Below are 6000 nucleotides of genomic sequence, written 5' to 3' on the forward strand. Positions count from 1 at the left end.
CTCTGAAGCCCCAAAGCCTGGCACATGGTAGGTGTGTTACATGTTAATCACCGAAAGATGTTACCCTAAGAATGATCCACTTGTGTTCTCTACCCTCAAGTACTTTGTCTTGTCCTCATTTAAAGACAAGGCCTAAAAAGGTTTACTGACTTACTTACAGACCCTACATTTTCCGCAGGGCCCTACTCAGGGCTTTAACTCTTCTGTTAAGCTGTCTGTCATGATTCCAATTCATAACTGGGTGGACCTTCCCCTGAGTTCTTACAACATTTAGCCCGAATTAATCATTTTATCATCTCAATAAGAATAGCATCCATTTAAAAACTCATTTACTGTCTGCTGAGCTCTGTGCTAAGTGTTTTAATCCTTCAACTCAGTTCATCTTTACAACACCTTTTTGAGAGAGATACTTTTATTGTTACCATGTTACAAAGGAGGAAATTGGGGTACAGAGAGGTGAAATAACATGCCCAGGATAACACGGCTAGTAAGTGCTGTGGGCGGGATTTAAACCCTCGATGGTCCGACTCAGGCTCATGCTCAAAGGTAGCTGACTTCTGATGCAGGGAACGTCTTAGGTTTCTTGTTTGTTTGTTTGCCTTGGTTTTCCTTCTGGATCTTCTGCCCATCCCTGGTGGACTGGCGTAATGCCTGGTAGTTGGTTGATGCTTGAAAAATGTGTTGACTCACTGAAATTTCACGGGGGGCGCTGTTAGGCTGCAGGCTGCCACTAGGTGGTGCTACATTCCAGAGAGTGGATGGCAGCTGGAGCAAGAGGCAGGCTTCGGGCGGCTCTGGACCCTGGGAAAGGAGCCTGGTCTATCCAGAAGTGGGAAGGCTGGAGTGCCTGGAGGAGGGAGACCGCACACCTCCCGAGAAGAGAAGGGAGGAGAGAGAATCCAGCACTCCAGCTTGTGCCTGGTGGGCGCCGCCTCCCGGAAAGCAGGCCAGCAGAAAAATGGGTGGACCAGACATCAAATGGACCAGAGAGTGGGGTCTGCAGGTTGCAGTGGCGGGATGGACACACGTCAGGGTCACAGGCTACCAGAAAAGCAGCCTGTAGGGTCTTACTGGAGTGGGCCTGGCCATCCCTCTCTGCTCAGGACCACAAATTGTCAAATCCACCTTGTAATTCTAGTCCCATCTAGATGGGTAGCTTCCCCAGCTCCCAGTCAGGCCTTTAGCCACTGTTGAGTTTCAGGTTCCAGGTGAGAAATGTGTAGTGACTGGTCCCAGACCCTGGCCTTCTGGACCCTGCTGCCCGGCCAGCCTCCTCTTCCACACATCTCCACTCACACTCTTCACTCTGGCACGTTTTGGCGGAGGAACAGGTCAGTGCCATGCCCAGGACTGGGATGGCAGGGCTCAGATGGGGGCGGGTCCCTGCAGGTTGCAGCCATGGCCGGCGGGGGGTGGGGGAGGCTTCTTGCAGGACGCGGGTTCCAGTGGGCAGGGGGCCTCCGGTTTTGTGGACTGAGTGCCAGGGCCTTGGTTCTTGGCAGTGCTTCAGCATAGCAGGAAGAACACAGGACATCAGGGGACCGGAGCATGACCACCTGTCTCTTCTTCTGCAGGGGAACATACAGTTAACTGCCCACATTACAAAGATGCTCTTGTGAGTGGAAGGGAGGATTATTAATAATTATCCTGGGACAATAGGTGGAAACTGGGACAGCTATCTGGCCAAACCAGGACCTATGGCCATCCAGCTTCTCTGTAAAATGAGTTGCCTTCTAAGGACCGTCTAACTCTGACATCCTCTGATTTTTGGCTATAAGGGAAGCACAAGGCAGGGACACAGAAATGAGGCCAGAATGTCCTGGTTCTGTCACATTCTGGGATGCGGAGAAGCTTTGTGTGGAGCTCAGTCATTGGTCCCTGGACCTGATCAATCAATCCATCTCTTGGTCACCGGATTATAGGGATCCAGTAAGTAGGTATGAAGGCTCCAGGCCCTGGAGAGTCACACAGACGCAGCCCTGTCCTCAGGGGAGAGGCCAGGTCCTTCTGCCTGGCCCAGGGCTCGGTCCTGAGGACATTGGGCCCATCCCTCCCTCCCCGATCCATCCTAGCTCTGCCCCGAGGAGTCCTCAGCCTGTCCACTCTTCTCTTTCTGGGCTCCTGGTGCACGGAGTATGCCTCCCCTAGGAGGATTTCTAGAAGTGCTGAGAGAGTCCCCGGTTCCCTCGGGCCCTGCCTTGCCCACCCTTCCTCATACCACTCTAGCTTCTCCCATCCTAACAACCCCATGACAAATTATCCCACAGCTAAGTTAAATTGGCTACTACATCAAATACCGTGGATTATAGGGAAAGGAAAGCACATAGCTCATTAACTCAAACCAGCCCCTCCCCCAGGCCTCATCTTTCCTCTCTCCCCCTCCATTGATTTCTGGAGAAAAGACTTGGCCAGAGGAGTGCCACCTTGAAGGGCTTCTTGGGTGAGGAGGAAACTTGAGGGCAGGGGACGGTGGTTTGGACACTAGAGTCAGGAGCTGGCGTGAAATCGGCAGTCCTCACAACGGCAAGGGATCCACCAGCAGGGGGCAGTGTGGCAGAGTGTGGCCCCTTCCCTTCCAAACTCAGGCCCAGGCCCGCCTCTGGACTCCTGGGGGATAGGGAAGCTGCTGGGGGAGGGTGTTTCCTCCTTAGGCCTGTCCATGTGGAAGGAGGGGCAGATCTCTCCCTGGAAACCCTTTTTGGAGCAGGGAAGGGGACAGCTCCACCAAGAACCAGGGTCTCACCCGCTGATCCTGAAGCCTTGCTCAGCTGCAGGGGCTGTGGTGTGGAAGGAAGGGGAGTTTCTCTGGATGCTGGGGCGACCTTGCCTTGACCTGGCGGTGGGGATTCTGGTTTCAGCTAAACGGTATGGTTGGCACCTCTAAGGGGAGGAGGCTGTGGGAAGGAGGTTGAGGGAGCTCTGTTCAAAGACTCAAGAAAGGAAACGGGTTGGTTGAGAAGATAATGTCCTTCTCCTCTATTCAAGGGCCCACCTGTGACCAGTGATAGAGGGGCCTGCAGGAGCCACCCCTTTCAGAGGGTAATGAAGAATTCATCAGGCTTTTGTATCTGCCTGCCCATGACCTCCTGAGCAGACAATGGCAGGGCTGGGGGCCTTTGTCTCCCTCCCTCCAGAGGGAGTGTCAAATGTTGGCCACATGTGGGTGGGGAGACCGCCTCCCTTGGCAAAGGGCTAGTCCCGTAACTTGACAAGGGGCACCAAATTCAGGGCTAATTAGTTGGAAATTAAATTTTCCATTTGGCTGGGCCGGAAACAATTGGGGTGGGGGACCCAGGGTCAGGAGAGACCACTGGGGAGAGAGATGGTGTCTACCGTGTGTGCTTTGGTAAACCGTACCTCGTGAAGACTGGGAGTGCCCCACAGCTACTCAGCTCCAGAAAACCAGTCAAACAGACAACCAAACCGACCATCCAACACCAACAAAATGCTGATTGTACTTTGACAGCCTTTCTAATGAAGGAGCACACCAACCACCTGCCTTAACACGGGAGATGCAGGATGCGTACAGAGACACCAAGAAGTCACTTCATTCTACAAATCTTTTCTGGCCTTCACCTGCCCCATTCAATAGCAATGCATCCAATTCCACCGTTAGAAATTCATTTCTTTATGACTTCACCACTATGCAATTAATTTAACATTTATCAAACATTTACTGAACTCACACTGTGCAGCAAAGACTATTTCAGATATGGGGATACATGAGTGAACAAAAGGTAAAATGCCTGCTTTTGTAGGCTTTCAGTCTAGTCGGGTAGATAAAAATAATGAAATATATATGTATATATTTTATGTCAAGTGAGTAAGTTCTGTGAAACCAAGATGGGGGATAAGGCACGATTGGATGTTCTTTCAAATACGGTGGCCAGGACAGGCTTCTCTGAGGAGGGGCATCTGAACAGCGATCAGAAGGCTGGGACGGAGTTAGCCATGTGGCCATCTCGGGGGAAAGGCATTGCAGGTGAATGGAAGGGCCTGGGTAGGACTATGCTTGGTGTCTGAAAATATCAAATGGGCCAATGTGGCTAGAACAAAGTGGGCGGGGGAGGGACATGGGGGAAGACGAGCTCGGGGTCTGAGCGTGCGGGACCATGGGAGCCGCTGGAAGGACTTGGCTTTAACTCTGAGTGCGATGGGCCATTGACGTCTTGCATGGGGAGTGACTTGATTTTAGCAGGTCACTGGCTGCTCTGCGGAGGACGGGCTAGAGCGGGGGTCCCCGTGGAAGCCGGGAGACCGTGTCCAAGCTTCTGCAATGGTCCGCTTGTGAGATGATACCCACAGACCCCCTCGGAGACGGGACTGCCTCTGTGTGCGGGCGCGTTCGGGCGTGCGTGCGCGCGCATGCACGGGCCCTTGTCTGCCTTCCCGGGGAGGAGAGGTCTGCCTGTGCCCGAGCCTGCCCCGGAATTGAGCTGGTGAGACCCCCCCCCCCCCCCGCCTTGAGAGGAGAAGCCGCAGCGCCAGCCCAGGAGCCAGGGCCCTGGTTTCTCCTCCTGGGTCTGACTGACCGGGTGTTGCCAGCAATTTGCGCCGTGCCTCTGTGCCTGTTTCCTCATCTGTAACATTAACGTAGCATGAATGGAACAGTGTATTCTAGGCCAGGTGTGGGGGAGGTGAGCGACCTGCTTAGCTCTCCCGGTTCCTGGCGCTCCTGTAGGAGAGATGAGGAAACAGAGGAGGGGGACAAACGGGGATGGGGAGGGGGAGGGCCAGGAGCCCGGGTGAGGAGGGGCAGACCACCTCTGCCTGGCCGCCCGCGGAAGCTGCCCAGGGAAGGGCTCTTACAGGGAGCCGCGAGGCCGGTAGGAGGCGTGTGTGGGGCAGAGAACAGCGGGAGCAAAAGCTCAGAGGTGGGAAAGTGAGTAAAGGAAGAGAAATCATTTTAAAATCATAGAATTTTAAAGCTGGAAGAGACCTTGGAGATCATTAAATTCAGAGGTTTTCAGACACGTCTTTGTTTCAGCATGGTATGTCCGGCTGTCTTACACGAATCAGACAGTATTAATAGCTAACCTGTATTGAGTGCGCGCTGTACTCCAGACACTTTACCTGTGCTGATTCAATTAGTTTGCCAATAATCCCATGAGTTAGGTTACTATTATTAGTATCCTCATTGTATAGAGGAGGAAAACGAGGCAGAGAGAAGTTAAGAAACTTGCCCGTGGTCACACAGTGAGTCAATGGAAGAGCCAGGATTCGAACCCAGGCAGTCTGCTCCCCAGACTATGCACACTCCCCCCCCCTTGGCTTGGGGGTGAAGAGGAGGGTGGCTGGTGCTGGTGTCAGGAAGGGGATTCGGTCATGTGAGGGCGAGGGACAGGGGAGCAGTATTTGGTTTTTTTTTTTTTGGCACACATCCCTCCCTGTTCCCTTTGCTGAGGGGTAAGCTGTACCAGAATCCATCCAAGCTCCCAGGATCCTTATTGTAAACCTCTAGCTTAGCTTCCCGGGGCTGGCTGAGACCATGCCTCCTCCAGAGGGCTTCCCTGACCACCCAGGGTGAGCCCCTTCCAAGGCTCACGCCAGGCTGGGCTCTGAGAAGCTTTTCTCAGAACATCCCATCTCTCTTGTAATACTGAGCTCCACGTTTGCAGAAGGCCCCCGTTCTTTGAGATTGTCTGTTTCAACCCCATTCTCAAAGTAATGCCCCAAATACACACCATCCCGAACCCCGAGGACTCTTTAGAGGTCCACTCATTCCATTATGATTTTGACCCCGCTCTCTCTTCCTTGAGTCCAGCCAATGTGACGTTGGTTCCTTGTCAGCAGTCCCCTGGGAGAAAGGCTGAGGGCAGAGGAGAAAATCCAAGTATCAGTCCCCTAGTGCTCGGGGACCTCCGGCCTGTCCGCAGGTCAGTGCGCCGGGGCGGCCACCAGGGGGCGCCCGAACGTCGGGGTTCGTGCGGCGGCTCTTGGCGACCAGGCGGGCACAGCGCGCGGCGGCCGCCAGGGGGCAGCAGAGCGCGGGGCCAGGGG

The sequence above is a fragment of the Callorhinus ursinus genome, unplaced genomic scaffold (genome assembly GCF_003265705.2).
Source record: "Callorhinus ursinus isolate GAN/ISIS: 27379988/994484 unplaced genomic scaffold, GSC_fseal_2.0 scaffold11, whole genome shotgun sequence".
NCBI lineage: Eukaryota > Metazoa > Chordata > Mammalia > Carnivora > Otariidae > Callorhinus > Callorhinus ursinus.